This window comes from Scyliorhinus torazame, chromosome 25 (assembly GCF_047496885.1).
Source record: "Scyliorhinus torazame isolate Kashiwa2021f chromosome 25, sScyTor2.1, whole genome shotgun sequence".
In the NCBI taxonomy this organism is placed as follows: domain Eukaryota; kingdom Metazoa; phylum Chordata; class Chondrichthyes; order Carcharhiniformes; family Scyliorhinidae; genus Scyliorhinus; species Scyliorhinus torazame.
The window spans coordinates 43,803,146-43,817,710 of record NC_092731.1 but is presented as its reverse complement, the minus strand read 5'-3'; the positions used below and the strand labels follow the sequence as shown (position 1 = coordinate 43,817,710).

The window sequence follows — 14,565 nt, the reverse complement described above, 5'->3', positions numbered from 1 at the left end:
GAATATCATAATTGCCCCACGCAGACCCAGTCCCTCAAACACTGTGCCCTGGGCCGACACACTTCTGATACGAATGTAACCATCGTCAACGTGATTCGTGATTTTGGAACCTGCCGATCCCATCACTCTTCATACTGTGTCTTGATGGTGAACAAGACAGTTTAATTCAATGTGTTTTCTGGGAAAAGCAAAAATACACATCTCCTGATTTGCACTAAAGTCAGATGTATAATGTTGCTTGCTGACTATATAAGTAGTGGCCCTCTTTAGGCAACTGGTTAATTGAAATCGTTTTTACTTTACATGGAGCCAAACATAAATTCCGATATAATTTTTGCGGAATCTCATGCCACTGGAACTGATCGCGTGAATATTGCTGCCATTAGCCCGCCTGCAGATGTCAGGGTCTGAAGTGAACAACCGCCTCAATATTTACAGCTCAATACACGCGGAAGAGTTTGGGTGATCCTGCATCCAGTCTTCCAAAATTAACATGGGACGATCTTCCTTTCCACATGGTATTGCGTTGCCGCGATTTTACTGATTTCACAGACAAATCGAGCATCTTCAGTAAATGGAGTGATTTCAGATGCGCAGAAACCCTCAGTTGGCCAAGCGTGTCTCGCCAAACCAAAGTTCCTCATTAGTATAGTGGTTAGTATCCCTGCCTGTCATGTGGGAGACCGGGGTTCAATTCCCCGATGGGCAGAGTTTATACCTTACCAGAATAAAATTGGGAATGACTTTTTAGAATTGGTACATAGGCTGTCGAATCCGCCAAGGCACACCACCCCAGAGATGCAATCAACAGTGCGGAATTGAGACCGCTCATCAAAACCGCCCACACCAATATTTCTGTGCAATGCGTGGGTCAGCGAAACGGACACATTACCTTCTTCATTTCCCACATTTGCCCCTGTAAAAGAAAAACGCTGCCTTCAACATGCGCCATTTGTCGCACACGATATGTACTCGCAAAAACGATACAATTCAAAGAGATTTCTCCAACGGTCAACTCAACCAACTCAGGCAGGATCGGACAGTGACTCGCAGCTACTGGTTAGGAACAGATTCGCCGATACAGATGACCTGCACCCCGCGATATTAAACAACGGCCTTCGAACCGCGATGAAAATGCAAAAACTGGACACAAAATGTATAAATTTGATGAACCGGATCATCTCCCAACACGCATCAGCCTCATTCCAAGAAATGTCTTGTAAAGTGACGCATAGTGGACCCTTCTGAACCGTGGTTCCTGAATTTGTCTTTCATGTCTTCTTTGCTTCACTACTCTGTCTATTATTACGAAGTAAAGGGGAACGAAATCTCATTGACAGTGTACTGAATATCATAATTGCCCCACGCAGACCCAGTCCCGCAGACACTGCGCCCTGGGCCGACACACTTCTGACACGAATGTAACCACCGTCGACGTGATTCGTGATTTTGGAGCCTGCCGGTCCCATCTCTCTTCATACTGTGTCGTGATGGTGAACAAGACAGTTTAATTCAATGTGTTTTCTGGGAAAAGCAAAAATACGCATCTCCTGATTTGCACTAAAGTCTAATGTTGCTTGCTGACTATATAAGTAGTGGCCCTGTTTAGGCAACTGGTTAATTGAAATTGTTTTTACTTTACATGGAGCCAAACATAATTTCCGATATAATTTTTGCGGAATCTCATGCCACTGGAACTGATCGCATGAATATTGCTGCCATTAGCCCGCCTGCAGATGTCAGGGTCTGAAGTGAACAACCGCCTCAATATTTACAGCTCAATACACGCGGAAGTGTTTGGGTGATCCTGCATCCAGTCTTCCAAAATTAACATGGGACGATCTTCCTTTCCACATGGTATTGAGTTGCCGCGATTTTACTGATTTCACAGACAAATCGAGCATCTTCAGTAAATGGAGTGATTTCAGAGGCGCAGAAACCCTCAGTTGGCCAAGCGTGTCTCGCCAAACAGAAGTTCCTCGTTAGTATAGTGGTTAGTATCCCCACCTGTCACGCGGGCGACCGGGGTTCAATTCCCCGACAGGGAGAGTTTGTACCTTACCAGAAAAAAATTGGTAGTGATTTTTTAGAATTGGTACATCGGCTGTCGAATCCACCAAGGCACAGCGCCCCAGAGATGCAATCAACAGTGCGGAATTGAGACCGCTCATCAAAACCGCCTGCACCAATATTTCTGTGCAATGCGTGGGTCAGCGAAACGGACACATTACCTTCTTCATTTCCCACATTTGCACCTGTAAAAGAAAAACGCTGCCTTCAACATGCGCCATTTGTCGCACACGATATGCACTCGCAAAAACGATGCAATTCAAAGAGATTTCTCCAACGGTCAACTCAACCAACTCGTGAATAATAAGACAATCAAGCAGGATCGGACAGTGACTCTCAGCTACTGGTTAGGAACAGATTCGCCGATACAGATGACCTGCACCCCGCGATATTAAACAACGGCCTTCGAATCGCGATGAAAATGCAAAAACTGGACATAAAATGTATAAATTTGATGAACCGGATCATCTCTCAACTCGCATCAGCCTCATTCCAAGAAATGTCTTGTAAAGTGACGCATAGTGGACCCTTCTGAACCGTGGTTCCTGAATTTGTCTTTCATGTCTTCTTTGCTTCACTACTCTGTCTATTATTACGAAGTAAAGGGGAACAAAATCTCATTGACAGTGTACTGAATATCATAATTGCCCCACGCAGACCCAGTCCCTCAGACACTGTGCCCTGGGCCGACACACTTCTGACACGAATGTAACCACCGTCGACGTGATTCGTGATTTTGGAACCTGCCGATCCCATCTCTCTTCATACTGTGTCGTGATGGTGAACAAGACAGTTGAATTCAATGTGTTTTCTGGGAAAAGCAAAAATACACATCTCCTGATTTGTACAAAAGTCTGATGTATAATGTTGCTTGCTGACTATATAAGTAGCGGCCCTGTTTAGGCAACAGGTTAATTGAAATTGTTTTTACTTTACATGGAGCCAAACATAATTTCCGATATAATTTTTGAGGAATCTCATGCCACTGGAACTGATCGCGTGAATATTGCTGCCATTAGCCCGCCTGCAGATGTCAGGGTCTGAAGTGAAGAACCGCCTCAATATTTACAGCTCAATACACGCGGAAGTGTTTGGGTGATCCTGCATCCAGTCTTCCAAAATTAACATGGGACGATCTTCCTTTCCACATGGTATTGAGTTGCCGCGATTTTACTGATTTCACAGACAAATCGAGCATCTTCAGTAAATGGAGTGATTTCAGAGGCGCAGAAACCCTCAGTTGGCCAAGCGGGTCTCGCCAAACCGAAGTTCCTCGTTAGTATAGTGGTTAGTATCCCCGCCTGTCACGCCAGAGACCGGGGTTCAATTCCCCGACGGGGAGAGTTTGTACCTTACCAGAAAAAAGTTGTGAATGATTTTTTAGAATTGGTACATCGGCTGTCGAATCCGCCAAGGCACACCGCCCCAGAGATGCAATCAACAGTGCGGAATTGAGACCGCTCATCAAAACCGCCCGCACCAATATTTCTGTGCAATGCGTGGGTCAGCGAAATGGACACATTACCTTCTTCATTTCCCATATTTGCCCCGTAAAAGAAAAACGCTGCCTTCAACATGCGCCATTTGTCGCACACGATATGCACTCGCAAAAACGATACAATTCAAAGAGATTTCTCCAACGGTCAACTCAACCAACTCAGGCAGGATCGGACAGTGACTCGCAGCTACTGGTTAGGAACAGATTCGACGATACAGATGACCTGCACCCCGCGATATTAAACAACGGCCTTCGAACCGCGATGAAAATGCAAAAACTGGACACAAAATGTATAAATTTGATGAACCGGATCATCTCTCAACACGCATCAGCCTCATTCCAAGAAATGTCTTGTAAAGTGACGCATAGTGGACCCTTCTGAACCGTGGTTCCTGAATTTGTCTTTCATGTCTTCTTTGCTTCACTACTCTGTCTATTATTACGAAGTAAAGGGGAACGAAATCTCATTGACAGTGGACTGAATATCATAATTGCCCCACACAGACCCAGTCCCTCAGACACTGTGCCCTGGGCCGACACACTTCTGACACGAATGTAACCAGCGTCGACGTGATTCGTGATTTTGGAACCTGCCGATCCCATCTCTCTTCATACTGTGTCTTGATGGTGAACAAGACAGTTTAATTCAATGTGTTTTCTGGGAAAAGCAAAAATACACATCTCCTGATTTGCACAAAAGTCAGATGTATAATGTTGCTTGCTGACTATATAAGTAGTGGCCCTCTTTAGGCAACTGGTTAATTGAAATCGTTTTTACTTTACATGGAGCCAAACATAAATTCGATATAATTTTTGCGGAATCTCATGCCACTGGAACTGATCGCGTGAATATTGCTGCCATTAGCCCGCCTGCAGATGTCAAATTCTGAAGTGAACAACCGCCTCAATATTTACAGCTCAATACACGCGGAAGAGTTTGGGGGATCCTGCATCCAGTCTTCCAAAATTAACATGGGACGATCTTCCTTTCCACATGGTATTGCGTTGCCGCGATTTTACTGATTTCACAGACAAATCGAGCATCTTCAGTAAATGGAGTGATTTCAGATGCGCAGAAACCCTCAGTTGGCCAAGCGTGTCACGCCAAACCAAAGTTCCTCATTAGTATAGTGGTTAGTATCCCCGCCTGTCATGCGGGAGACCAGGGTTCAATTCCCCGATGGGCAGAGTTTATACCTTACCAGAATAAAATTGGGAATGACTTTTTAGAATTGGTACATCGGCTGTCGAATCCGCCAAGGCACACCACCCCAGAGATGCAATCAACAGTGCGGAATTGAGACCGCTCATCAAAACCGCCCGCACCAATATTTCTGTGCAATGCGTGGGTCAGCGAAACGGACACATTACCTTCTTCATTTCCTACATTTGCCCCTGTAAAAGAAAAACGCTGCCTTCAACATGCGCCATTTGTCGCACACGATATGCACTCGCAAAAACGATACAATTCAAAGAGATTTCTCCAACGGTCAACTCAACCAACTCGTGAATAATAAGACAATCAAGCAGGATCGGACAGTGACTCTCAGCTACTGGTTAGGAACAGATTCGCCGATACAGATGACCTGCACCCGGCGATATTAAACAACGGCCTTCGAACCGCGATGAAAATGGAAAAACTGGACACAAAATGTATAAATCTGATGAACCGGATCATCTCCCAACACGCATCAGCCTCATTCCAAGAAATGTCTTGTAAAGTGACGCATAGTGGACCCTTCTGAACCGTGGTCCCTGAATTTGTCTTTCATGTCTTCTTTGCTTCACTACTCTGTCTATTATTACGAAGAAAAGGGGAACAAAATCTCATTGACAGTGTACTGAATATCATAATTGCCCCACGCAGACCCAGTCCCTCAGACACTGTGCCCTGGGCCGACACACGTCTGACACGAATGTAACCACCGTCGACGTGATTCGTGATTTTGGAACCTGCCGATCCCACCTCTCTTCATACTGTGTCCTGATGGTGAACAAGACAGTTTAATTCAATGTGTTTTCTGGGAAAAGCAAAAATACACATCTCCTCATTTGCACAAAAGTCTGATGTATAATGTTGCTTGCTGACTATATAAGTAGTGGCCCTGTTTAGGCAACTGGTAAATTGAAATCGTTTTTACTTTACATGGAGCCAAACATAATTTCCGATCTAATTTTTGCGGAATCTCATGCCACTGGAACTGATCGCGTGAATATTGCTGCCATTAGCCCGCCTGCAGATGTCAGGGTCTGAAGTGAAGAACCGCCTCAATATTTACAGCTCAATACACGCGGAAGTGTTTGGGTGATCCTGCATCCAGTCTTCCAAAATTAACATGGGACGATCTTCCTTTCCACATGGTATTGAGTTGCCGCGATTTTACTGATTTCACAGACAAATCGAGCATCTTCAGTAAATGGAGTGATTTCAGATGCGCAGAAACCCTCAGTTGGCCAAGCGTGGCTCGCCAAATCGAAGTTCCTCGTTAGTATAGTGGTTAGTATCCCCGCCTGTCACGCGGGTGACCGGGGTTCAATTCCCCGACGGGGAGAGTTTATACCTTACCAGAAAAAAATTGGGAGTGATTTTTTAGAATTGGTACATCGGCTGTCGAATCCGCCAAGGCACACCGCCCCAGAGATGCAATCAACAGTGCGGAATTGAGACCGCTCATCAAAACCGCCCACACCAATATTTCTGTGCAATGCGTGGGTCAGCGAAACGGACACATTACCTTCTTCATTTCCCACATTTGCCCCTGTAAAAGAAAAACGCTGCCTTCAACATGCGCCATTTGTCGCACACGATATGTACTCGCAAAAACGATACAATTCAAAGAGATTTCTCCAACGGTCAACTCAACCAACTCGTGAATAATAAGACAATCAAGCAAGATCGGACAGTGACTCGCAGCTACTGGTTAGGAACAGATTCGCCGATACAGATGACCTGCACCCGGCGATATTAAACAACGGCCTTCGAACCGCGATGAAAATGCAAAAACTGGACACAAAATGTATAAATTTGATGAACCGGATCATCTCTCAACACGCATCAGCCTCATTCCAAGAAATGTCTTGTAAAGTGACGCATAGTGGACCCTTCTGAACCGTGGTTCCTGAATTTGTCTTTCATGTCTTCTTTGCTTCACTACTCTGTCTATTATTACGAAGAAAAGGGGAACAAAATCTCATTGACAGTGTGCTGAATATCATAATTGCCCCACGCAGACCCAGTCCCTCAGACACTGTGCCCTGGGCCGACACACGTCTGACACGAATGTAACCACCGTCGACGTGATTCGTGATTTTGGAACCTGCCGATCCCACCTCTCTTCATACTGTGTCCTGATGGTGAACAAGACAGTTTAATTCAATGTGTTTTCTGGGAAAAGCAAAAATACACATCTCCTCATTTGCACAAAAGTCTGATGTATAATGTTGCTTGCTGACTATATAAGTAGTGGCCCTGTTTAGGCAACTGGTTAATTGAAATCGTTTTTACTTTACATGGAGCCAAACATAATTTCCGATCTAATTTTTGCGGAATCTCATGCCACTGGAACTGATCGCGTGAATATTGCTGCCATTAGCCCGCCTGCAGATGTCAGGGTCTGAAGTGAACAACTGCCTCAATATTTACAGCTCAATACACGTGGAAGTGTTTGGGTGATCCTGCATCCAGTCTTCCAAAATTAACATGGGACGATCTTCCTTTCCACATGGTATTGAGTTGCCGCGATTTTACTGATTTCACAGACAAATCGAGCATCTTCAGTAAATGGAGTGATTTCAGAGGCGCAGAAACCCTCAGTTGGCCAAGCGTGGCTCACCAAATCGAAGTTCCTCGTTAGTATAGTGGTTAGTATCCCCGCCTGTCACGCGGGAGACCGGGGTTTAATTCCCCGACGGGTAGAGTTTGTACCTTACCAGGAAAAAATTGGGAATGATTTTTTAGAATTGGTCCATCGGCTGTCGAATCCGCCAAGGCACACCGCCCCAGAGATGCAATCAACAGTGTGGAATTGAGACCGCTCATCAAAACCGCCCGCACCAATATTTCTGTGCAATGCGTGGGTCTGCGAAACGGACACATTACCTTCTTCATTTCCCACATTTGCCCCTGTAAAAGAAAAACGCTGCCTTAAACATGCGCCATTTGTCGCACACGATATGCACTCGCATAAACGATGCAATTCAAAGAGATCTCTCCAACGGTCAACTCAACCAACTCGTGAATAGTAACACAATCAAGCAGGATCGGACAGTGACTCGCAGCTACTGGTTAGGAACAGATTCGCCGATACAGATGACCTGCACCCCGCGATATTAAACAACGGCCTTCGAACCGCGATGAAAATATAAAAACTGAACACAAAATGTATAAATTTGATGAACCGGATCATCTCTCAACACGCATCAGCCTCATTCCAAGAAATGTCTTGTAAAGTGACGCATAGTGGACCCTTCTGAACCGTGGTTCCTGAATTTGTCTTTCATGACTTCTTTGCTTCACTACTCTGTCTATTATTACGAAGTAAAGGGGAACGAAATCTCATTGACAGTGTACTGAATATCATAATTGCCCCACGCAGACCCAGTCCCTCAGACACTGTGCCCTGGGCTGACACACTTCTGACACGAATGTAACCATCGTCGACGTGATTCGTGATTTTGGAACCGGCCAATCCCATCTCTCTTCATACTGTGTCGTGATGGTGAACAAGACAGTTTAATTCAATGTGTTTTCTGGGAAAAGCAAAAATACACATCTCCTGATTTGCACAAAAGTCTGATGTATCATGTTGCTTGCTGACTATATAAGTAGTGGCCCTGTTTAGGCAACTGGTTAATTGAAATCATTTTTACTTTACATGGAGCCAAACATAATTTCCGATATAATTTTTGCGGAATCTCATGCCACTGGAACTGATCGCGTGAATATTGCTGCCATTAGCCCGCCTGCAGATGTCAGGGTCTGAAGTGAAGAACCGCCTCAATATTTACAGCTCAATACACGCGGAAGTGTTTGGGTGATCCTGCATCCAGTCTTCCAAAATTAACATGGGACGATCTTCCTTTCCACATGGTATTGAGTTGCCGCGATTTTACTGATTTCACAGACAAATCGAGCATCTTCAGTAAATGGAGTGATTTCAGATGCGCAGAAACCCTCAGTTGGCCAAGCGTGGCTCGCCAAATCGAAGTTCCTCGTTAGTATAGTGGTTAGTATCCCCGCTTGTCACGCGGGTGACCGGGGTTCAATTCCCCGACGGGGAGAGTTTATACCTTACCAGAAAGAAATTGGGAGTGATTTTTTAGAATTGGTACATCGGCTGTCGAATCCGCCAAGGCACACCGCCCCAGAGATGCAATCAACAGTGCGGAATTGAGACCGCTCTTCAAAACCGCCCGCACCAATATTTCTGTGCAATGCGTGGGTCGGCGAAACAGACACATTACCTTCTTCATTTCCCTTATTTGCCCCTGTAAAAGAAAAACGCTGCCTTCAACATGCGCCATTTGTCGCACACGATATGCACTCGCAAAAACGATACAATTCAAAGAGATTTCACCAACGGTCAACTCAACCAACTCGTGAACAATAAGACAATCAAGCAGGAGCGGACAGTGACTCTCAGCTACTGGTTAGGAACAGATTCGCCGATACAGATGACCTGCACCCCGCGATATTAAACAACGGCCTTCGAACCGCGATGAAAATGCAGAAACTGGACAAAAAATGTATAAATCTGATGAACCGGATCATCTCTCAACACGCATCAGCCTCATTCCAAGAAATGTCTTGTAAAGTGACGCATAGTGGACCCTTCTGAACCGTGGTTCCTGAATTTGTCTTTCATGTCTTCTTTGCTTCACTACTCTGTCTATTATTCCGAAGTAAAGGGGAACAAAATCTCATTGACAGTGTACTGAATATCATAATTGCCCCACGCAGACCCAGTCCCTCAGACACTGTGCCATGGGTCGACACACTTCTGACACGAATGTAACCATCGTCAACGTGATTCGTGATTTTGGAACCTGCCGATCCCATCTCTCTTCATACTGTGTCGTGATGGTGAACAAGACAGTTTAATTCAATGTGTTTTCTGGGAAAAGCAAAAATACACATCTCCTGATTTGCACAAAAGTCTGATGTATAATGTTGCTTGCTGACTATATAAGAAGTGGCCCTGTTTATGCAACTGGTTAATTGAAATATTTTTACTTTACATGGAGCCAAACATAATTTCTGATATAATTTTTGCGGAATCTCATGCCACTGGAACTGATCGCGTGAATATTACTGCCATTAGCCCGCCTGCAGATGTCAGGGTCTGAAGTGAAGAACCGCCTCAATATTTACAGCTCAATACACGCGGAAGAGTTTGGGTGATCCTGCATCCAGTCTTCCAAAATTAACATGGGACGATCTTCCTTTCCACATGGTATTGAGTTGCCGCGATTTTACTGATTTCACAGACAAATCGAGCATCTTCAGTAAATGGAGTGATTTCAGAGGCGCAGAAACCCTCAGTTGGCCCAGCGTGGCTCACCAAACCGAACTTCCTCGTTAGTATAGTGGTTAGTATCCCCGCCTGTCACGCGGGAGATATTCAATTCCCCGACGGGGAGAGTTTGTACCTTACTAGAAAAAAATTAGGGATGATTTTTTAGAATTGGTACATCGGCTGTCGAATCCGCCAAGGCACACCGCCCCAGAGATGAAATGAACAGTGCGGAATTGAGACCGCTCATCAAAACCGCCCGCACAAATATTTCTGTGCAATGCGTGGGTCAGCGAAACGGACACATACCTTCTTCATTTCCCTTATTTGCCCCGGTAAAAGAAAAACGCTGCCTTCAACATGCGCCATTTGTCGCACACGATATGCACTTGCAAAAACGATACAATTCAAAGAGATTTCTCCAACGGTCAACTCAACCAACTCGTGAATAATAAGACAATCAAGCAGGATCGGACAGTGACTCGCAGCTACTGGTTAGGAACAGATTCGCCGATACAGATGACCTGCACCCCGCGATATTAAACAACGGCCTTCGAACCGCGATGAAAATGCAAAAACTGGACACAAAATGTATAAATTTGATGAACCGGATCATCTCTCAACACGCATCAGCCTCATTCCAAGAAATGTCTTGTAAAGTGACGCATAGTGGACCCTTCTGAACCGTGGTTCCTGAATTTGTCTTTCATGTCTTCTTTGCTTCACTACTCTGTCTATTATTACGAAGTAAAGGGGAACAAAATCTCATTGACAGTGTACTGAATATCATAATTGCCCCACGCAGACCCAGTCCCTCAGACACTGTGCGCTGGGCCGACACACTTCTGACACGAATGTAACCACCGTCGACGTGATTCGTGATTTTGGAACCTGCCGATCCCATCTCTCTTCATACTGTGTCGTGATGGTGAACAAGACAGTTGAATTCAATGTGTTTTCTGGGAAAAGCAAAAATCACATCTCCTGATTTGCACAAAAGTCTGATGTATAATGTTGCTTGCTGACTATATAAGTAGTGGCCCTGTTTAGGCAACTGGTTAATTGAAATCGTTTTTACTTTACATGGAGCCAAACATAATTTCCGATATAATTTTTGCGGAATCTCATGCCACTGGAACTGATCGCGTGAATATTGCTGCCATTAGCCCGCCTGCAGATGTCAGGGTCTGAAGTGAACAACCGCCTCAATATTTACAGCTCAATACACGCGGAAGTGTTTGGGTGATCCTGCATCCAGTCTTCCAAAATTAACATGGGACGATCTTCCTTTCCACATGGTATTGAGTTGCCGCGATTTTACTGATTTCACAGACAAATCGAGCATCTTCAGTAAATGGAGTGATTTCAGAGGCGCAGAAACCCTCAGTTGGCCAAGCGTGGCTCACCAAATCGAAGTTCCTCGTTAGTATAGTGGTTAGTATCCCAGCCTGTCACGCGGGAGACCGGGGTTCAATTCCCCGATGGGGAGAGTTTGTACCTTACCAGGAAAAAATTGGGAATGATTTTTTAGAATTGGTCCATCGGCTGTCGAATCCGCCAAGGCACACCGCCCCAGAGATGCAATCAACAGTGTGGAATTGAGACCGCTCATCAAAACCGCCCGCACCAATATTTCTGTGCAATGCGTGGGTCTGCGAAACGGACATATTACCTTCTTCATTTCCCACATTTGCCCCTGTAAAAGAAAAACGCTGCCTTCAACATGCGCCATTTGTCGCACACGATATGCACTCGCATAAACGATGCAATTCAAAGAGATTTCTCCAACGGTCAACTCAACCAACTCGTGAATAGTAAGACAATCAAGCAGGATCGGACAGTGACTCGCAGCTACTGGTTGGGAACAGATTCGCCGATACAGATGACCTGCACCCCGCGATATTAAACAACGGCCTTCGAACCGCGATGAAAATGCAAAAACTGGACACAAAATGTATAAATTTGATGAACCGGATCATCTCCCAACACGCATCAGCCTCATTCCAAGAAATGTCTTGTAAAGTGACGCATAGTGGACCCTTCTGAACCGTGGTTCCTGAATTTGTCTTTCATGTCTTCTTTGCTTCACTACTCTGTCTATTATTACGAAGTAAAGGGGTACGAAATCTCATTGACAGTGTACTGAATATCATAATTGCCCCACGCAGACCCAGTCCCTCAGACACTGTGCCCTGGGCCGACACACTTCTGACACGAATGTAACCATCGTCGACGTGATTCGTGATTTTGGAACCTGCCGATCCCATCTCTCTTCATACTGTGTCGTGATGGTGAACAAGACAGTTTAATTCAATGTGTTTTCTGGGAAAAGCAAAAATACACATCTCCTGATTTGCACAAAAGTCTGATGTATAATGTTGCTTGCTGACTATATAAGTAGCGGCCCTCTTTAGGCAACTGGTTAATTGAAATCGTTTTTACTTTACATGGAGCCAAACATAATTTCCGATCTAATTTTTGCGGAATCTCATGCCACTGGAACTGATCGCGTGAATATTGCTGCCATTAGCCCGCCTGCAGATGTCAGGGTCTGAAGTGAACAACCGCCTCAATATTTACAGCTCAATACACGCGGAAGAGTTTGGGTGATCCTGCATCCAGTCTTCCAAAATTAACATGGGACGATCTTCCTTTCCACATGTTATTGAGTTGCCGCGATTTTACTGATTTCACAGACAAATCGAGCATCTTCAGTAAATGGAGTGATTTCAGAGGCGCAGAAACCCTCAGTTGGCCAAGCGTGGCTCACCAAACCGAAGTTCCTCATTAGTATAGTGGTTAGTATCCCCGCCTGTCACGCGGGAGACCGGGGTTCAATTCCCCGACGGGGAGAGTTTGTACCTTAACAGAAAAAAAATTGGGAATGCTTTTTTAGAATTGGTACATCGGCTGTCAAATCCGCCAAGGCACAGCGCCCCAGAGATGCAATCAACAGGGCGGAATTGAGACCGCTCGTCAAAACCGCCCGCACCAATATTTCTGTGCAATGAGTGGGTCAGCGAAACGGACACATTACCTTCTTCATTTCCCACATTTGCCCCTGTGAAAGAAAAACGCTGCCTTCAACATGCGCCATTTGTCGCACACGATATGCACTCGCAAAAACGATACAATTCAAAGAGATTTCTCCAACGGTCAACTCAACCAACTCAGGCAGGATCGGACAGTGACTCGCAGCTACTGGTTAGGAACAGATTCGCCGATACAGATGACCTGCACCCCGCGATATTAAACAACGGCCTTCGAACCGCGATGAAAATGCAAAAACTGGACACAAAATGTATAAATTTGATGAACCGGATCATCTCTCAACACGCATCAGCCTCATTCCAAGAAATGTCTTGTAAAGTGACGCATAGTGGACCCTTCTGAACCGTGGTTCCTGAATTTGTCTTTCATGTCTTCTTTGCTTCACTACTCTGTCTATTATTACGAAGTAAAGGGGAACAAAATCTCATTGACAGTGTACTGAATATCATAATTGCCCCACGCAGACCCAGTCCCTCAGACACTGTGCCCTGGGCCGACACACGTCTGACACGAATGTAACCACCGTCGACGTGATTCGTGATTTTGGAACCTGCCGATCCCATCTCTCTTCATACTGTGTCGTGATGGTGAACAAGACAGTTTAATTCAATGTGTTTTCTGGGAAAAGCAAAAATACACATCTCCTGATTTGCACAAAAGTCTGATGTATAATGTTGCTTGCTGACTATATAAGTAGTGGCCCTGTTTAGGCAACTGGTTAATTGAAATCGATTTTACTTTATATGGAGCCAAACATAATTACGGATCTAATTTTTGCGGAATCTCATGCTACTGGAACTGATCATGTGAATATTGCTGCCATTAGCCCGCCTGCAGATGTCAGGGTCTGAAGTGAACAACCGCCTCAATATTTACAGCTCAATACATGCGGAAGTGTTTGGGTGATCCTGCATCCAGTCTTCCAAAATTAACATGGGACGATCTTCCTTTCCACATGTTAATGAGTTGCCGCGATTTTACTGATTTCACAGACAAATCGAGCATCTTCAGTAAATGGAGTGATTTCAGAGGCGCAGAAACCCTCAGTTGGCCAAGCGTGGCTCACCAAACCGAAGTTCCTCGTTAGTATAGTGGTTAGTATCCCAGCCTGTCACGCGGGAGACCGGGGTTCAATTCCCCGACGGGTAGAGTTTGTACTTACCAGAAAAAAATTGGGAATGATTTTTTAGAATTGGTACATCGGCTGTCGAATCCGCCAAGACACACCGCCCCAGAGATGCAATCAACAGTGCGGAATTGAGACCGCTCATCAAAACCGCCTGCACCAATATTTCTGTGCAATGCATGGGTCAGCGAAAGGGACACATTACCTTCTTCATTTCCCATATTTGCCCCTGTAAACGAAAAACGCTGCCTTCAACATGCGCCATTTGTCGCACACGATATGCACTCGCAAAAACGATACAATTCAAA

The 14,565-nt window shown here is 45.1% G+C and overlaps 4 non-coding genes across 4 annotated transcripts; all 4 read left to right on the top strand.

Moving 5' to 3' along the window:
- The first annotated feature begins 6,048 nt into the window (after positions 1-6,048).
- Positions 6,049-6,120, top strand: trnad-guc (transfer RNA aspartic acid (anticodon GUC)). Its single transcript has one exon. It is a non-coding gene; the product is annotated as a tRNA-Asp (tRNA).
- A 2,656-nt stretch (positions 6,121-8,776) lies between these two features.
- On the top strand, positions 8,777-8,848 carry trnad-guc (transfer RNA aspartic acid (anticodon GUC)). Its single transcript has one exon. It is a non-coding gene; the product is annotated as a tRNA-Asp (tRNA).
- A 2,649-nt stretch (positions 8,849-11,497) lies between these two features.
- trnad-guc (transfer RNA aspartic acid (anticodon GUC)) lies at positions 11,498-11,569 on the top strand. Its single transcript has one exon. It is a non-coding gene; the product is annotated as a tRNA-Asp (tRNA).
- A 1,292-nt stretch (positions 11,570-12,861) lies between these two features.
- trnad-guc (transfer RNA aspartic acid (anticodon GUC)) lies at positions 12,862-12,933 on the top strand. Its single transcript has one exon. It is a non-coding gene; the product is annotated as a tRNA-Asp (tRNA).
- The last annotated feature ends 1,632 nt before the right edge of the window (positions 12,934-14,565 follow it).